The following is a 20,392-nucleotide window of genomic DNA, read 5'->3' on the forward strand; positions in this document are numbered from 1 at the left end:
AATGTTTTATTAGTTTATTTAAAAGTTTTGGTGAGCGTCTTTGCAGCATCTACTGACATGTGCAGAGCGCTTTTCTCCTCCGTTTACACTTGCGGTGAGTAGACACAACGATCACAGTGTTGCAGACTCCTGCCCGGGGACGCCCGTGCCCCAGCTTTAACATCCTAAAGTGGTGGGTCGGGTCCAGTTTTTGGCATCCGTATTCATAATGGATACCTGCCTTTCGTTTCCTCGCTCGGGTCTCTAGGATACGCTCGCTCTGTGAAATGAATTCCCGGGATGCATGACATCTTCTTGTGTTCTCTGGAAACATTTATGTGGCATGGAAATGATCTGCTCCATGACGATCTGAGAGCCTCGCGCGTAAAATGTCCGGGTCCGGTACCCTGTGAGAGGTAATTCTTGAATAACATTTTCAATTTCATACACAGCTTTTTTTTGTGTATTGCTTATTGATTCAATTACAGGGCTCGTTTTTTCTCTAGAGAAGAGAAAAGCATATATTGCTTAAATATCAACATCAAGAATGAAATGTATTTATTGATCTTCCCTAGATAAATGGAGGAAACTGGTACGTTTATATTCCTTTACCTCTCCTTCTGTCTTCTGTGTGTTTCCCCCCTTACAATGTCACCAGGCTGTTTTTTTTTTTTTTTTTTTTTTTTTTTTTTGTTTGTTTTTTTTGTATAATCACTGTTCTCACTTCCAAGAATTATATGTGGCAGGTGCATCTAATTTATACAATCATTCAGATTTGTTTGATGACGTGGTTTTAACACCACATGCCCGTCTTGGATGCCATGACGTCTAATATTTGAGGGACTTTCCTTGATTGCTTTGTTGATGACCTAGACACATTCTATGCCAGTGGATGTGGGCTCTGACACCTCAGCTGGGTATAGAATTTTGAGTCACAAAGTGTCCTTTTTAACTCTGGAGTCTCTGCTCCATTGTTTTCTAGTATTTCCTGGTATTTCCTGTTGTGAAAGGCAAGTGAGGCCCAACTGCTACTTATTTGTGAAAAGAAACCTATTTTTCCTCCTGGATTTTTAAAAGGAATCTTTATCTGCAAATTTAGTCACAATTGCCCGGTTTGACTCAGGTGTTAGAATCTTACCATCGATTATAACAGGCATATGCAGTGTCCACCAAAGTGCAGGTTTGTCTGTCTGTCTGCTCCCAGGACAGCGTCCTCCCGTGGGCTCCCAGCACCATGGCACTTCTCTTCTGTGTTTTCATCTCTCCCCCCACGTGTGCGTCCTATGTGTGTTCAGCATCTCCTTCCTCGCTGCTTTTGGTGCTTTGTTCTGCCCTCCTGCATCATGGGCCAGCCCCCCAAGCCTTCCTTCCAGGCATCGACTCGATTTTTCTGCAGAGTCATTTGCATCTGGTACTACTTCTGGACGCACTTTTAATTTTTTTTAATGCATTAGTCATTGCTGTAAATCTTTTCCCTAACTAAGCCTATTCCTGTTTTCTATCAGTTTGGTATCTTATTAACTCATATTTCAATTCCTATTTCTAGAGTCCACGTTTTCTTTTAAATAACAGCTTTATTGAGATGTAATTCACATTAAATTCATATCGTATTCATTATCATAAAATTTACTCTTTTAAAGTATACCAGCCGGGGACTTTCTATATACCACAGAATTGCACGACCATCACTACAGATTTCAGAGTATTTTTGTCACCTCCCAAAGCAGCACTGTACCCTTCACCAGTCCCTCTCCACTCCCTCCTCCCCGGCCCCTGGCAACCACTCATCTACATTTGGTTTCTATGGATTCACCTATTCTGGGCATTTGCTATGAATGGAATCACAACACGTGGCCCTTTGCGGCTGACTTGTTTCACTTGCCAATATTCTCAAGGTTCACCCACGCTGTGGCACGTTATCAGGACTTCCTTCCTTATTCTTTCTAACTAACAAATATTCCATTGTGTGGACGGACCATGCCGTGTTTACCCACCCATCAGGGACAAACATGCTGTTTTCGCCTTGTTGGCCACTGTGACTAATGCCGCCAAGAATATCTGTGTGCACTGTGGACGCCAGGTGGGAAAATGTTTGCAGCGTTCTTGGGCACATGTCTAGAAGTGGAATCCCTGGGTTTATGTAACTCTATGTTTAACATTTTGAGGAACTGCTACAATATTTTCCAAAAAGGAGGCATCATGTCACATTTCCCACCAGCGGTGTATGAGGGTTCACTTTCTCCACCTCCTCCCCAACACTTGCTGCTGTCTGTCCTGTTAAATCTTAGTGGCCCCAGGGGATGCAATGAGCTACCTCACAGTGGCTTCGAGTTGCACTCCTTTCATTCCAGTGATGTCGAGCATCTTTTATACACTCTTTGGCCCTTTGCATATCTTCTTTGGAGAAATGTGTACCCAGCCCTTTCCTCCTTTTTTGATTGAGTTACTATTATTCTACATTTTTGAGTCGTGAGAGTGCTTTATACACTCTGTGTAGTAGACCTCTATCCGATGTGTGATTTGCAAATACCCTCCTCAATTCTGCAGGTTAACTCTTCACTGTTTTTTTTTTTTTTTTGATAGTGACAGTGTCCCTTGAGGCACAAATGTTTTGATTGAAGTCCAACTTACCAATTTTTAAAAAATAACTTACTCTTTTGGTATCGTATTTATGACCTAATATCAGGTCATACAGATTTATCCCTGTGATTTTTATTAGGACTCTTTTTTAAAAAAAGATTTTATTTATTTATTCGTGAGAGACACACCGAGAAAGGGAGAGACACAGGTAGAGGGAGAAGCAGGCTCCCTGCGGGGTGCCACGAAAACGTGGACTCTAGAAATAGGAATTGAAATATGAGTTAATAAGATAACAAACTGATAGAAAACAGGAATAGGCTTAGTTAGGGAAAAGATTTACAGCAATGACTAATGCGTTAAAAAAAAAAAAGTGTGTTCAGAAGTAGTACCAGATGCAAATGACTCTGCAGAAAAATCGAGTCCCCGATGTGGGACTTGATCCCAGGACCCCGGGTCACAACCTGAACCAAAGGCAGATGCTCAATCACTGAGCCTCCCGGGTGCCCCTTTACTAGGAACATTATAGTTTGTTCTTGCATTTTGATCTGTGGCACCTTCTGAATTGGGCTTTGCACATGATGTGAGGAAGGGGCCCTGTTCATTGTCTTGCATGTGGACGTCCAGTCGTCCCGGGACTCCTTTTTGAAAAGGCTGTTCTCTCCCCGTTCAGTCAGGTGGGGTTTCTCTCTGGACTGTCAGTTCTATTCGGTTGGTCCATATGCCTATTCTCATGCTGTGACAAAATGTCCTTATTTGTCTCTGGGAGCAACTGTTTATAGTCTATGTTGTCTGGTGTAAGGACAGCCGCGCTGGCTCTCTTTTGCTTATTGCTTGCATGTGGCTTTTTAACTTTAATATATCTTGGAGATCTTTTTTTTTAAAGGGGGGGTAGAGGGAGAGAGAGAATCTTAAGCTGAGCATGGAGCCCGATGTGGGGCTTGATCCCATGACTCTGAGATCATAACCTGAGCCGAAATCAAGAACCAAAGGCTCAACCGACTGAGCTACTCAGGGAGATCTTTATGTATTAAGATTTTTCATTTATTTTACAGCTACATAGTATTCCATTCGTGGCTGTATTATAATTTATTTATGTGAATTTCATCCTTGAAATCTTGAAATTTCAGCACACAGTATAGAGAAGTATGGATCCTCTCTTTTTCATACTTATAGGCACTTTGCAGACTGTCTCAATCTAAAATCTCGTGCTTTTCTTCGGCTCTAGAAAATTTTGCCCTGTTCTTTACAAGGGAATCTTCACCCCGTGTCTGTCATTCCTATTGCAAAACATTCTGGATTGATCCTCCATGTCTTCACCTCTCCTCTGATTGCCTGTCTCTCTTTATGCTTTCAATTTTTCCTGTCTCTGTCTTCTAGAAGGTTAATGCAGCCTTCGGGTACACAGTATTTCGAATTCTGTCTCTCCCATCTTCTGCTGAGCTCCTTTACTTTGGCGTCTGAGCGTCCATGCTCTTTAGTCGCTCCTTTTTCACGGCAGCCTTCTTTCATTATGTGGGCGCAGTACCACGTTGACTCCCTCCTACGTTTTCTGAATGACCCTCTTCTTCCCTTGGGTTTTGTCTTCCTTGATGTTGATTTTCTTCAGCTGTATGGTGACCCTTCGTGGTGTTTTTCTACTTGGAAGTGAAAAGCAGGTTGATTGATGTCGGTCGCTCTCCTGGGTTCTTTCTCCCCATTTTGACGTCTGTCACCCTGACAGATGCTCCCTTGGTGAGGGTGACCCCAGCCTCTGCACAGAGGGCAGGGTAAACCCACTGGGAGGCTGTGTTAAGGGGACCGCGTGGCCTGAACGAACCATGCCCTGGTGGATCCAGGACGGTACTCCTCCCTCCCTGTCCCCTGCCCCGGCCCCCCAGGGGTCTGCTAGGTCTGGGTTCACCCAGCCTCTCTGCTTCTCTGTGTGAGGTGCTGCACCCCTGTGTCTCCCTAGGCACTCGCTTGGTTTCTTTAGCGCTCTGGTTTTATCTTGGGGCAAGGCCACTGCTGCCTGTGGCTCTGTAGGTGTCCCAGCCCCCCTGCAGCCCCCATGCCTGTGGGAGCCCTGCTGCCCTGGCGGGAAGAGGGCTTCCACCTTCACTTCGGTCTCTCTCACCTGTGCCAGCTCGCCTGCCGATGCAATCCCATCGACTCTGTCTTCCAGAAAGGCCCCCAGATATCTGAGCTGCTGTGGCCCCAGTTACCATGTCTTAGTTCTAGAGCGGATTCATGTATGTTGGTGAATTCTTATTTTCACGCAATACAATTTGGGGAATGAACAAGGAAAATACGTATGCCAGTTCTCCCATCTTGAAAAGAGAATTCAGTGGGGCAAGGGTATTGGGAGACAGAGAGAATGAGGCACTCGGAGAGCAGGGGACGCTCAGTCTCGGACGTCCCCGAAGGTGGTCTCCCCGCAGATGGGTCATTCTGTGGCAGGGAGGGGCGGGGAGGACCCCAGCGCAGATCCTACCCCTGCCCTGAACCAGAGCATTGCCGTTCGGGGTTTGCCTTGTTTCTCATGTCTTTTCTGTCTCTTACCCTACTCTACATTAGGAGGATTTTTTTTACCTCGACAAAGCAATTATTCTGCTTAACTGGTAAAATACATCACTGGATGCCAACTAATATGGGCCCTGACATCGCCCTCTGAAAATATGGGAAGTAAATTAGTTAATTATTGTTTTTGAATTGACATGCTATTCAGGCTTTTGATTTATAACTTCCAATTTTTAACTAGATCCATTTGAATAACTTAGTGTTCTATCTCAGATTAGCCAAAGGAAGATTAAAAAGTAAGCTGGAGAGTTTGGTAGCTTTGTAACAATAGCATAAAATGTGGAATAATGAACTGTAAATGTGTCTAATTACATAAATAATGCATTTGTGTAATTGTCAAGTTAGGGGGTGTGCTAATGAATCAATTATTTTTAATTGTAGGATGCTTGATTGTTTCAGAAATATAATTGATTGTAATCAAGAATCAATTAAATGTTGATAGTAATTATGTTTATCAAGCTTAAATACATGACATCATTACACCATAACTGCTTCAGGAAGAAGGAACTAGAACGAGGTTATTCTAAGTGAAGGAGAAATAGCTCATATTTATGCCAACAGCTTGGCAGTGGTAGGGCTGCACAGTAATGAGGTAGAAAAGAGAAGTGTGCTCCTCGAGGCTTATCGGTTAAGGCTGATGAAGGCAAACTCCTCCAGCTGTGAGCTCATCACATCCCGAAGCCGGGCGGGTTTCTGCCTGTGGGGAGTGTCTGGATTAGAAGATTCTAAGATAGAAACCACAGGTGCGCTGCAGGCGCGGGCACGGCCAGGCCCTCACCCGGCACTGCTTTTGGTGAAACCCGTTATGTGATCCCAGGATTATTCAGGCTCCTTGGAAGTGCGTGTGGCACCTGTCTTGGGCGAGCGGCTCGCGGCTCTGGCCAGGTTGCCTGGAGATGCTCAGCCCTGGGAAACTCACCGCGGGTTGTCTGGACATCGTAGAAACGACTGCTGCCACTGTTCGAGAAGCTGCTGAATTTGATGTCCATTGACGGTATACACTGGCCTGTAAGCTCCTCTATGCCTGGGATTGTGGCCCATTCGCATTTGTATCCCTACTGTGTGCCGCATAGTAGGCACCCGAGAAATGTTAAATGAGTAAGAACCCGTTAGTGAAGTAGGATATTGCTTCTAGGGGGCTACTTTTGTTCTCTATCTGCCAGTCCTTGGCTTACCTGTGCTCTTCTTATTCATTCATCCATCCATCCATCCATCCATCCGTCCATCCATCCATCTATCCATCCTTCTATCCATCTATCCATTCATCCTCCAGCCATCCTTCCATCCATGCATCCATCCTTCTATCCATCCTACCATCCATCCGTCCATCTGTCCATCCATCCATGCATCCTTCTATCCATCCTTCCATCCATCCATCCATCCATCCATCCATTCATCCATCCTTCTATCCATCCTCCATCCATCCATCCTTCCTTCCAGTAAATACTCACGAAGCCCCTGCTGTGTCCAAGAACTGTCCCAGGGGTGTAGGGCCTATTGTTTTACAAGGTAAGTGAGTCATTACCCTAATGGAACTCAACGAATAAATGAAAGCAGGTAACTGAATGAGTCATTGTAATAGGATGTCCAAGTACTGTGGGACACAGAAGGGGCACAATGGCAGGTAGTGGACTGGAGACTCACACCGACAGGATGACTGCTGGGCCCCCAGTTACCTTCTCCTTAGCTTGACTTCAGAAGCCTCTGCAGCAATGTCTTTTTGCATTGGGCTGGACGGAGCGTCGGTGCTGCCCATCTGGACACGCATCCCCATCAGTTCTTGGAAATTTTCTTGTGTTGTTTCTGTGATAGTTTCTTCTCTTTGCTCTTTTCTCTCTTTCTGGGGCTGGGCTATGACTTTTTTGATGTGGCTCCCCTGGGCCGATACTCTAATTTTCTTGTATTTTCATTCCAATTTTTTACTTTTTTGTTTTGTTTGACTTCGTAATCCAAACTGACAGTATTTTCAGTGTCTGACATTCTACTTTTCAATTTCCAAGATTTTTTTCCTTTGTCTCTTTTGTTTTTCATAGCACACTGGTCTAATTTTATACATTCATTTTTCTTGTTCTTTATGAGCAAATTAATTATAATTTCTTCTTATATTTTTCTTATGTTCCTATTATTTTTCTTCCTGAGTTGCCTTTCTTCACTTGCTCTGGGTTTCCCTAGTTTTGTTTCTTTGTTTGCTGTGTTTGTTTTTGTGTTAGAAGCTTTCCTCAAACATCTGGGGATACTTGGTTGTCCTGCTCCTGTTAAGAGTGGCTCACGGAAACCTGATGTAGGCTTTGGGTGCCTGGGGGAGCCTTGGCGAGTGAGGGGCTTTGCTCCGGGACATTGGGTGGGGAGCCGGGGATTTTGACAGCATCGGCAGACCCTTACCCTAGGCTAGTTGGTTTGGCCTGAGACGGATTCTCCAGTCTTTGGCTGGGTTACAACACTTGGTGTTCCTCCTGGGAGGGAGGTGAGGGCAGGGCTGGTTCTCGTGGGTCCAGGCAGGCCCTGCTCCCCCCTCCCTTCCTGAAGGGTGGAGTCCTAAAGGTGGTGGGTGCTGGGGAGCAGGCAGGTGCGCGTGCCGAGTGGGGCGGGCATGTCCGGGAGGCTCTGAGCCAGGCCAGGAGGGGATGTGTCGTGGGGCACCCTGGCTCCAGGGGAACTGCCTCCTAGGGACTCCCCACTTGTGTGGTGGCCGCCCCGACACCCCGAGGAGAGGCTGCTGCACTGTGGCCGCTGGTGACTGCTTCCTCCGGTGACTGGCCAGGGGCTCTGCTGGCGCCCTGGAGGCTCGGCGTCCGCCTGGGGGGTCTGCACCCCCGGCGGCAAGGTCAGGGAGGGTGGGGCCGCTGACCCGCCGCATCCACCCGCTCGCTCCGGCCCGAGCTGTGAGAGGGGGTTTGCGTGGGTGCGCTCTCGGCCCTACTTTCCCGCAGTTACCCGAGTCTCAGTGCCATGTGCCCCTGAGAGTCCGGGGCCCAAAGTGTCGCTCTTTCTTTATTTTATTTTATTTTATTTTATTTTATTTTATTTTATTTTATTTATTTATTTATTTTATTTATTTATGATAGTCACACACAGAGAGAGAGAGAGAGGCAGAGACATAGGCAGAGGGAGAAGCAGGCTCCATGCACCGGGAGCCCGACGTGGGATTCGATCCCGGGTCTCCAGGATCGCGCCCTGGGCCAAAGGCAGGCGCCAAACCGCTGCGCCACCCAGGAACCCCCGCTCTTTCTTTAAAGAGCAGTGTTTGAGCCCCGCCCCAGAGGCACAGTCAAGCGCGCGGAAAACCACGGACGGTTCCCACCTTCCCTCCTGCGCATCAGGCTGCAGCCGGTGGTCGGTGCCCTGGGACTCGGGCCTCCCGCCCATCTCCTGGCCGCTGCGACGTCCTCCCGACTCTGGTCCTAATCTGGGCGGAGCACCTTCTGGGGCCTGGCTGGCTCCCTGACAGGAGGCCGGGATTTGTGACACACTTGGGGGTCTGAAAACCTGCTGCTCAGCGCCTCCCAAGGAGGTCGGCGACCCGCAGCGGTGGGCGCTGGTGACAACTCCGAATTCTTGGCCCGGCCTCCGGACAAGTGAAGAGGGTCGCAGCCACGTGCGCCTTGCGTGGGGTATGTTTGGAAACCCACCAGTGGCTTACCACGAATAGCTGCTCAGGTGACCTGCCCCGACGCCTGACACGGCTGCGGAGAGTGGTCCCTAGCACATGCACCCAGGTGCACGCACACACGCACCTGCACACCTGCCCAGGCACGCTCTCGACTGAGCGCACAGTGAGCACGGTCAGAGAGAACTCAGATGGGTCGGAAAAAGCTTCCGACGATGAGAGAGCAGCTTTGTTGACAAGGTTTTCATGACCTTGAGCAAGGGTCCACGCGGGACCTTGGCCTCGGTATGTGCCCGGGAGGAAGTGAGCGAGAATTCCTGGAGGCTTTGAACGGATGGCTGTGCTCGGGACCACGGGCTTCACTGGGGGACCGAGGTCACTGGCTGGTGACAGCAACACTGCATCCGGCCAGTTGTCTTCCCTCCAGACAGTCTGACCTGTGGCACCTCAGGCCGGGTTGGCCTGCATCTCAGATCTTCCAGAATCAGATGGATAGACTCCTGGCCTGGACTGTGCCATGCAGGGGCTGCTCCTGCACGGGGTGGGGCACCTGCTCCAGATGCCTTACCTGCAGGGTGGAGGAGGTACATCCTCCAGGTGCCTTACCTGCAGGGCTGGGGGGATCTGCTCCAGGCTCTGGGGAAACATGAGGTAATGTGGGACCTGCGTGTGCCCCGTTGTCCCCCATGATTCCCGGCGCGTCACGAGAGGCCAGGGAAGGGGCAGTGGGTGTCGCTGCAGGGGGTCAGCACTTGCAGGGCAGAGAGGAGGGAAAGTAGGGGTGTGTGTGTGTGTGTGTGTGTGTGTGTGTGTGTGAGGGGCTGAACACAGGAGTGAGCGTCCCCTGCCTGCCGTGGGTGCGGCGCCGCTGTGCCGCTGGGCCACCGCCGGCATTTCCGTGACCCCGTCAGACTGGAGCGGGGCGGGTGGAGACCGGTCAGCCAGACCACACAGGGGGCGTGGGGACTGTGCCTGCGAGGCAGCGGGACCCGCAGCTGGATGCCCTTTGGGACAGTGCGAGGGTCTGCGGGACAGAAGCGAGGCGTGTCCCGGAGCCACGTGGACTTCGGGGGCTCTGGTGAGGAGGAGTGGTGTCGGGCGGTGTGGGCGATTACTGATTCAGATTGCAAGGGTTCTAGAGATTTTTTTTTTTAGGGTTCTAGAGATTTGAGGAAGAACCCAGTTTCCACCCGACTAAGCTGGCTGGGGAGCAAATTCCTGAAGGTCACGCGGGAGCCGAGCACGCGAGGCCGCGCTCCCCTCCCCCGCCAGGTGCACCGGATGTTGCTGGGAATCGATCGTGGTGAATAATGCATGAAAACCCGTTTCTACAGCAGTGGGAAGGGGGAGAAGTGTATCCCGTGGGGCCACCTGGAGAGGACAAACAGGTGTAAGTAAAGCGTAGGTACACAGTAAAGAGAAAGGTGTCCTCCAGTCGGGGGGTGGGGAGGGGGTGGCGGGGACCCTGGGGTGGGGGGGACGCTGTGTCCCATGCCTCCGGCCTCCTCTGCCTTCTGGCAGGGGCTTGCCCACGGGGTGGGCTTTCTCCGGGCCCTGTGGGACACCGCGCAGGGCCCACGCCCCTGGGTGCACAGGCCGTGGGCAGATCTGGGACCAGACCTGGGGCCCCGAATGGCCAGGAATGCTGGCAGGCTCTCCTGTCCCTTGCCCTTCCTCCCGCCCCGCTCTCCTCTGTCTTCCCTGGGCCCCTCTCCTGCCCCTGCCCTGTTTCTTCTGCTCCGTTCTCTCCCTTTTCCCCTAAAGCAGAGGGAGGCGCTGCCTCTGAAGCCCCACGCGCTTCTCCCACCACCTTCCCTTCCATCCTGTGCAGCGGCAGCCCACAGAGAGGTTGCCTCGGCGCAGCAGCCTATGCGCTCCCGGTTGTGGCCCCGGGGTGCAGCGCTGAGCAGCCAGGCTGAGCGGAATGAAGTCACCGAGCAATTTCACAAGAAAGGCTCTTGTTTTCCTTTTATTGCATTGCATAAATTTCCAGCCACTGCTGGTAGTGGGATGTGCTGGCTTTGATGGAGCTTGGTGCATCGACTGGAATTTACAGCTGGGTTTTTCGATGTGGGGCTTAGCTTATTACTCTGTTGGGTAAAACCTCTCGGGAGATGTCGGATAGCTTCTCGGTGGCCAGACACTCTGAGTAAGTTCTCTAATTTCCATGAGGGATGTTTGCCCTAACCCTCAGCTGGTGAGCTAATAAGGTGCAGGGTTGCTATCTCAGTGAGCAGCCCAGAAAATCTGCACCGGCTTCTGTCAGGGAGTGTGGTCACGATTGCAGTGCAGCCTGACCCGCGTGCACCAAAGGCCGGTAGAAGCGGCGTTGGAGGAGGCTTCCGGAGATGCCCACTGTTCACCTGGACCAGTGCTCTCTGATGTTTTAAAGATGAAGCCTCCTTTGTGAACTTAACAACTTCCAGAGCCCCCTGCTCCCCACCAATAGTGCTTTTTCGTTTTAACACTTGTTAACTGAGAAAATAGCATAAATAAACCAACCATGCATTTGTTTATAGTTTTATTTTTTAAATTTATTTAATTTATTATTTTATTTTTTAAAAAAGATTTTATTTATTTATTCTTGAGAGACACAGAGAGAGGCAGAGACACAGGCAGAGGGAGAAGCAGGCTCCACGCAGGGAGCCCGACATGGGACTCAGTCTCAGGTCTCCAGGATCACACCCTCGGCTGAAGGCAGCGCTAAACCGCTGAGCCACCCGGGCTGCCCTGTTTATAGTTTTAAAATGGTTCATGTTTGATAAATTATAGCAGCATCTGGGCACATCTGAAAACAGCCTGTTATTTAGCCCACAGCCAACTCCCAGAATCACACTGATTAGTGGAGCCCGCCCTGCCTTGCCCCCGGTGGCTTGAGGTCCCCAAGGGTGTGATGGCTCTGAAAGCTGTAGGTTGGAGTCTGTGGCTCTAGATGCTTTGGGAGCTCTCCCAACGAAGCAAGATGAGCGGGGAGCCTTGCAGTGCTCTTATCTCTCTTCCTTTCCCACAGCGAGCTTCCTCTGCTGAGCTGTACTGTGTGCTGCTGTCACTGGTCTGAGGGACAGCTTGGGAGACGGTGCTGCGGAGCCCACCTGCCCGAAGGAGGTCATGGAGATGTTGCGGCTGTGGCTCAGGCGGGCTTCCTGGTTGCCAGCAATAGCAGCCTGTTCTGCTGAGCCGGTGGAAAGGAGCTTAACCCCTCCGCCCCCCTTGTTAAACAACCATGAAAATGAGCAGCATTTATGGGACAACTGTAGTCGGGCACAGACAACAGGCAGTGCAAGACTATGAGCCCAGGACAGGGGACACTGGCGAGCTGTGCCCTATGGTTGCCTGGGCTCTTGGGCTGGTTAAAATTTCCTATTGTGGCACAGAAATTTGGGCACCAAAGGAGCATGGCAATCCCACTAAGCAAAGGAGGTGAAGGTCAGAATTTGTGGAAGCAGATGCACCTGGAGTCAGCAGAGCAGGCACGGGAGAGGAGGGGCAGGGCGGAGGGGAGCCCGGGAGTCTGTGTGTGGGCTCTCCATGAGCACTCGGTAGGGGTCTGGGCTGTGTGTGCCCAGGACAGACTGCACGGGGCCCACCAGGGAGTAGCTGCTGCAGGGCTGACAGGGATGGAGATACTAGAGGCCACACCGTGCTGGTGACATCTGGGCCTGGACAGAGTAGACAGACCCTGTCAGCCCCTCTGTGATACCCTGGGCCTTCATCTCACAGGAATGAGGGGATAAAAAACATTTCCCGGGGTCAGCCTATTCCGGATCTTCCCTAAGTGAAAACTAAGCCCTGACAAGACCTGCAGATGTGGAATTTGGAAATTGAGTCTTATCAAGTTACGGAGTTTGGCACAAGTGAAAAAGAAAATGAAACAAAGCAACAACAAAAGTGTTATTCATTCAAGGTGAGTGAATAAAGACATTTACAGACAAACAGAAAACTGAGAGAATTTGTCACCAGCAGACCTGCCCTACAGGAAATGTTAAAGGAAATCCTTCAGATTGAAGGTAAATGCAAAACACGAATTTATAGGAATTCATAGAAAGAAGAGCATTAGAACTGGAAATAAGTGAATGCAAATTGGTTTCTCTCCTCGTAATTTCCTTGGAAAACAACTGACCACTTGGGACAAAATAATGACCGTGTAAGGGGACGTTTATAAAGAATGAGCAGGAAAGGCCCAAAGGCCACCGTGTGGAAGCAGAGTGTTGAATGGGTGTGTCATTGCAGCCACACTGTGGTAGGGCAGGAGTGGGGCATCAGATGGGAAGCAGAAGGCGTGAGATGCTGTAGCATTCACTCTAAATGGACTTCGACCATTTAAGGATGCATATTGTTCTAGAGCAACAATGAAAAATAATTAAGAAGAGAGAAAAGGCAAAGAAGCTAATAGAGGCCATAAAATCAAATCCTGAGAAACATTTGATTAACACAAAAGAAGGCAGCAAAGAAGGGACAGAGGGACAAAGACACAGAAGTGGCCGCAATAAACCCAACCATGTAAGGAATTACATTAAATTTAATTGGACTAAATATTCTAATTAAAAGGCAGAGATTGTCAGGTTGGATAGAAAAGCCATCTCCAATTACATGCTGTTTACTGAAGATGCGCTTCAAACTATTACACAAATAGTTTGATGTAAAAGAATAAAAAGAAGTTAAACTGCAAACAGGAAGCATAGAAAAGCTGTGACTGCTCCGTCCGTACAGACAAAGTGGACTTCCAGGCGGAGAATGTTCTAGGAGCTAAGAGGGCCACTTTGTGCTGGTGAGCGGGCAGGACACGTGGGACATATAACAACCCAGGATGTGCATGGGCCTGACCGCCAAGCTTCAAAATTCATGATGCAAGAAGGGACAATACTAAGCGGGAAACAGGGAAACATCCGCAGTCATCATCAGGGGCGGTTAACTTTGCTAACATTATTTATCTGAGCGACATTATCTGCCAACTTGATCTATTTGGCATTTACAGAACACCACACTCAGCACAACACGTGTCCCTTCCAAGTGAACACAGAATGTTCACTAAGATACACGGGGCCACAGGAAGTGCCAATAATTTTTAGAAAATTAATAGGTAACAGAGAATGTCTTCTGACCAAAAGAGAACTCAGTTTGAAGTAAATAACAATAGGATATCAAGAAAATCTCTCCACTCTTGGAAATAACGTAGCATGCTTCTAAATAGCACCTGGGTCAAAGAAGAAAACACATGAGGAACTGGAAAAAAATACAAACTAAAAGACAATCAACTCACAGCATATCAAACTATGTGTGAAATAGCTAAAGGAGACCAGAGGGGAGACTTGTGGCTTTAAATGTGTATTTTATGAGAAGAAAGGTTAAAATCAACCATCTAAGTTTCCTCCATTAGACATGAGAAATGGAAGATCAACTTAAATCTAAGTAACTAGAGGGATCCCTGGGTGGCGCAGCGGTTTGGCGCCTGCCTTTGGCCCGGGGCGTGATCCTGGAGACCCAGGATCGAATCCCACGTCGGGCTCCCGACGCATGGAGCCTGCTTCTCCCTCTGCCTGTGTCTCTGCCTCTCTCTCTCTCTCTGTGTGTGACTATCATAAATAAAAATAAAAATTAAAAAAAAATCTAACTAGAATGTAAAAATAATGAATATCTGTGCAGAAATCAGTGCAGTAGAACACAGAAAGACAATAGAGACAATAAAGAAAGCCAAACACTGGTTCTTTGAAAATGTTAATAAAATTGGTAAAAATCTAGAAAGGAAAATAAAGAAAACGAGACACAGATCACCAACACCAGAAAGGAACAAGGGAATATCGCCACATACACATACTGCAGATATTTTAAGTAGGAAACTATTATGACCAAGTTTAAAAAGATAAATTTTACAACTTAGATAAAATGGAAACGTTTCTGAAAAACAGAACTTGACAAAACTGACTCAAGAAAAAATGAAAAGTCTGAGTATCAGCCTTACAGCTAATAAAGACTGGAATAATAATCATTTTTCTATGGAGAAAAACTGGACCCAGAGGGTTTTTATCAGCTCACTGTATCAAATTCTTACAGAAAATAAAATATTACCGATCTTATACAAGCTCTTTCAGGATGTAGAGGGAAGTTGCAAATTGCCCAACACGTTTAGGGAGGGCAGTATTGATCTGACATCAACACCAATTAAAGATCTATGTCCCTGTGAAGGTAAAAAAAATCTGTATTGGACATATTCTCACATCCAATCTAGTATTGTACAAAAAGTACATACATTGTTATGAAGTGGGATCTGTCTCTGGAACACAGGTGTGGGTTCAACGTGGGAAAATCCACCAATGTGGGTTCCCGCTGGTGAGTAAGAGCCTAACCAACCAGCCCTCCTGAAATTAAAATTTCTGGAAAAGGAAATAACTACATGGCCACTTTGAAGAGTGAACAGACCAGGCAAGTTTTGACCTAAGGCCCCTTCTCTCTGGCCTTCTTTTCCGTTTTCTCTCATGTCCCTGTCCTGCTTTATTTTGATCCAACTTCTAGAAGTACTTTCTCCATGTGGCCTTTTCCTGAGAGAGAGTCCTAGCTGATCTGTGTGAGCCATCTAGCTCCTTCAGTCCTTTTGCAGACCCTGCCCCGTGCCACGGCGTGGCCAGAAGAGTTTTCAGTCCCAGCTGCCATGCTGACGCCTGTCGGATGCATCTCCTCCCTCGCTTTTCCCTCATGGACACTGGGGTTACACATACCTGTTGGATGGCAGTGGGTTGTCCTTCTCTACTTCTATCTTGGGGCTTGTGAGTTGACGTATGTCCCCAGAAAACAAGTCCAAGTCTTAAGTGCCAGCCCTCTCTGTGACTTATTGGCTAGAGTCATTGGAGACCTCACTCAACTGGGGACTTTGAGATGAGATCATCCCTCAGTCCCAAGAGAAGAGAGGGAGATTTGTCAGAAGGACACAGAAGTAGAGGCAGAGGTTGGAGTGATGAGCTCCAGCCGGGCCACTCCGAGCATGCTCCCCCGAACCCTCCCGAATGACTCAGGCTTACCCATGCCTTGATTTGGGACTTCTGGCCTCTGCGACTGTGAAGATGTGGATTTCTGTTGTTTTAGCTGCTAGGTTGGTGGTACTTGTTAGAGCAGCTCTAGGAAGCCAGGAGATGGGTCACTGGTGGCATCCCATTGGGGCGGCTCTCCCTGAGGCTGTGGACCATGCTGCTCATAGTCGGGGGGCAGGTGTCTATCTCCCCGGCTCCGGAGGCTGGAAGTCTGAGACAGGCGCCGCAGGCCTGGTGTCTGGGGCAGGTGGTGCTTCCTGCATCAAGGGCCCTTTCCTGCTGTGCCCTCATATGAAGTGGGGGTGGAAGCTCTTGGAGTCATGGGGCCTCCATCCTCATGACCTGATAACCTCCCACAGCCCCACCTCCTCATACCATGCACTGGGGGTTAGGTTTTGATTGTAGACACAACATTCGGTCTAAAGCACCTGGTTTCATTGCGAATGTTAGCCGTGGCTTTGGTTCTGCCGTCTGGCTGCCATAGCTGCCTTTTATGGGGAGATTTGGGAAGAGGCTGCGAAACTGGGCCGTCACTCCACCACGAGTTGGATGCTCTCACTGTTTTGTGCAGTCTGGAGCCCCCTGCCTCTCTGTCCCCTCTGGACTGTGTCCAGCCCCCTGGTCCTGCCACTCTGGATGCCCTGTCACCATGGTCCTGGAATTCTTCCCGTGCCCCCAGCAGCGGCTGCATCTCCTGCACCCCAAACCCGCACCTTCCCTTCTTTGGTTCATTTGTGTTTTGTTTACCCACCTTTTCATTGTGGAATTTCCTGTATGTCTGGAAATGCTGTTATTTGCATGATGCTCATTTTACTGGTTGAAGAAGCCCAGTCAGAGGCCTCTCTCTGCCATCTTCCAGAACTGGAGCTGGTGACATCTAGACATAGTCCTGTGCTTGTTGTTCATATGTGACCTGTTTTTCCTTTCTGGTAGCTTTTAGTGGGCCCCTCATCATGGCTGCGGCCACCCCATGGGCCTCTGGGGCACAGGAGACACTTCCCATGTTATTTCTGTGGCCATCTGAAGATGGTCTTTCCCGCTGTCCTATTTCTGATGCTCCTAGGAGTTGGACACAGGACAGCCCATGTCCATCCTCTAAACCTTTACCATGTCCTCTGTCACCTCTGTCCTCTGTCACCTCTCACAAATTTCCTGTCCTTCACATCCCAGTTTGTTCTCCGGATTTTTTAAAAAAGATTTTATTTTATTCATGAGAGACCCAGAGAGAGGCAGAGACACAGGCAGAGGGAGAAGCAGGCTCCCTGCAGGGAGCCCGATATGGAACTCAATCCCGGGACCCCGGGGTCACGCCCTGAGCCGAAGGCAGATGCTCAACTGCTGAGCCACACAGGTGTCCCAGTCCTTTGGATTTTTAATTTCACTTATCTTTATTTTAATTTTAAACAAACCTCTCTTTTCCTTGTTTTCTATAATTCTAGCATTATTTTTTAAAACAAATTCAACAGTCCCCGGGCCTGAAAGCGTTTGTTCTGTATGATTTTTCCCTCAAATTTTTTGTGTTATTATCTGTTTCCTTCAGATTCCTACTCCTCCTTTGTTTCTTGCAGTTTCCATTCCGTGCTTGGCTGTGTGCCCAGGTTCGCAGCGCAGGGCTGGGGGGGCAAGAAGTGGTGTGCGGCACGTTGGGGGGGGGGTTGTGCCCACTGGCTGCCTTCAGTGTGGTTATGGGGGGGCACCAGGCGTTCATGCAGAGGTGCTTTCCCTCCACGCGGTGGTTCCCTGCTCAGTTTGCTAACTGCCCGTCAGGGCTCAAGCCTGGAGCGGAGAGGGTCAGTGGGGTGGGGACGCAAGTGGGGAGGCGGCCTGGGAGACTGGGCCTTCCCGTGTGCAGCTTAACTAACCCCATCCGTGGAGACCTGGCCTTGCCCGCTCTCTGAGGGCCCCGGGTGTCCCTCGTCTGGGCCCTGTGTGTTAGTGAGGTCCTGCTGTGCGGCCAGAGGCGGAGGGGATCATCTGAGGGTTTGCAGGCCCTCCTGGGTCGTCCGCGTGCTCTGCCCACGAATCTCGTACCCGTTTCTGATCTCGCTCCTCATGGCCACGACCATGCATGCCCAGCTGGCTTCTGAGGAAGCTGCTCGAGGCCTGATCTTTCCGTCCTGACTCTTCTCCTGGTTCCTGAGGCAGGAGCAGCTGGGGGCCACTGCCTGGGCTTTGGTAAGTCAGTCCCCTCCTCTGCCCACTTCCTGTTTTCACATGATCTGCCGACAGTCTTGCGTCTGCTCGCCCTCTACATCCATCCTCTCTGGTCCTGTGTGCTTATACATTTTAGCTCCTTCACTGTTGTTTCGTGGGGCCTAGGGTGGGATGGAAGACTTGACGTTTCAGTTGCACTGTTGTGTTCTGTGTCTTCCTCGGCAGTCTTCTTGGGTCCTGCCTAGGACGGGGTGGGTGTGTGCGTAGGTTCCCCAGGCTCTGGCCTGCGGTCCGGGTCATCAGGCTGTGGTTCCAGGCCGTGGAACTATCTTGGTGAGGTGAGCATGTTCTGCTCTCGTCATCCTCTCCACACCCCTGCAAGTTTGGGTGCCTAATCTTTCAGGAGTCAAATCCCAGGGAGTACCTTCAGCTGGTGGGTGGGGCCACGGGGGAGAAAGACCTGGACTGGTTCCTGGTTCCTGCTGAGCTTGCAGCCTCAGGTTTGTGGCCCCCCGGGGCTGGCCAAAGTGGCATCTGATGTGGAAGTGCCCCTGTGTGGATTCACATGAGGAGGAATATGGAAAATGCTGGCACGGTGCCCAACAACAGGTGACCCTCGGCCAATTCTGGCTCCCGCTGGTCCCCCATGGACCCAAGGAAGGCAGTCGTCTGCACGCAGTGGGGAGGAAGATGGTTACAAGGAGCCTGGGGTGCTGCTGGGGCTCATGCACGTGTGCACGTGTGCACGAGGGATTCCTCCCAGACTGCGAGCCCCTAGGAGCAGGAGCCAAGAGTGGTTTCCTGTGGTGCATCGGCCCCACCTCATCCCAGGAGGTTGGTGCGCGTGTCTGGAGTGGAGCTGAGCCGTGAGGTAGGGTCTTGCCCTCTACCTGGGCCACGAGGTCAGCTCACAGAGGGGGTGCAGTGGGGGTTCCCATGGTGAGGGGAGGGGCGGTAGAGGAAGAACCCTCCACACAGGGCTTGAGAAGCTGTTCCTAAGGGCAGCAGACCGTGTCCCCATCCCGGGGTGCCCAGCACTGCATGGTGGCCTCCTGGTTGACCACCCAAATTATCCCGATAACTTTCTCTATTTGTTATAGAATTTGCCACAGGAACTAGATTCCGTATGGTGAAAAATGATGTTTATTCACCATGAAGGTTAAGATAAACAGCCCTTGAAAGGGAATGAGCTTTTGTCGGAGGATGGTAGTTTTTTAATGAACAGGATTATGTTTATACGATTGTGCATTTTGTGTGCACATTTTTCAAAAAGGAATGAGAACTTTTCAGAGTAAAATGAAATCCTTTAATTAGAAAGCATTTGGAAAAGCAGAAAAGGAAATAATCCCACACTTGCAGCTCGGCTGTGTCTCCTTGGAGGGCCTAATAACATGTGTGTAGATCGCCGCGTTTCTGCTGAAAACAAGCTTGCTGTGCCGAGCTGGAGGCCGTGAGGTTTTGGAAGGACAAAGACCCAAATGTCAGTGTGCCCCAGCCTGTGTGAGCACAGCACGTCCCCCGTGGGGCCCAGTGTGCCTGTCGGGACCCCCTGGGCTGGTGCACGTGGCCCCCTGGCCACACTCAGGGAGCAGACATCTGGAGCAATGAGAGGGGACTTGGGGGCTTGCAGGAGAGAGTGGCTGTGAAGGGGTGTTGGGGTCCTGGGCTGATGGAGTCAGGCTGGACGGGGCGGGGAGGAGCTGCTCTAGACTCATTGGACCCAATAGGAAGAAGAGCAAGGCTGCAGTGATTCACCCGATCAGTGGCTCTCGACTGGACCACGTAGCCCCTTGGCGATGTGCGACCATCATGGCTTCAGGGAGGTGCGGTCAGCACTCATGAGTAGAGGCCATGGACGCTGCTAAATAAACATTGTACAGTGTGCAGGACCCCACCGAGAGTCACCCGATCTGTCACTAATACCGCAGTCAGGAAATTCCCGTGTGAAGCCCAGAACTCTGGGCCTTTGGTCCAGTGCACAAGCAGACTCCTTATCCAGATTCCACTGTGTGGCTGGGGGCTGCGGGGCCACTCCCGGGCCCAGGGCAGGCCACGCGGGGACCCTGGCACCCTCTGGTTCGGGCTGCCAGGCCCTGTGAGCATCACCTCATGCAGCCAGTACAGGTCGCACAAGAAGATGTGGATTTCCCACTCGGGGTTTATAGGATGTGAATTGGGTTGGGGGGGGGGGTGTTGCTGTACCTGCCAACCATCCACTTGTCCTTCTTGTTTCGAAGACTGTAAATATGAAAATACCCCAGAAGAGGGTCAGATGGAAGCTATCCTGTGAATGAGGCTATCGATTCCAGGCCATATTGATCACTGGCTGAAGCCAGAGAGATCTATACTGATCATCGGCTGAGAGGTTCTGAATGTTGGACAGAAAACCCTAGCGGCGTGTGGGGCGGGCTTGTCCAGGGCGGAGGAGGCCGGCAGGCCTGGGAGGCGGGTGGCCGGAGTGGAGGGCAGCCCCCGGGGCCGGTGCTTGTGCAGG

Source organism: Canis aureus, chromosome 12 (assembly GCF_053574225.1).
Source record: "Canis aureus isolate CA01 chromosome 12, VMU_Caureus_v.1.0, whole genome shotgun sequence".
In the NCBI taxonomy this organism is placed as follows: Eukaryota; Metazoa; Chordata; class Mammalia; order Carnivora; family Canidae; genus Canis; species Canis aureus.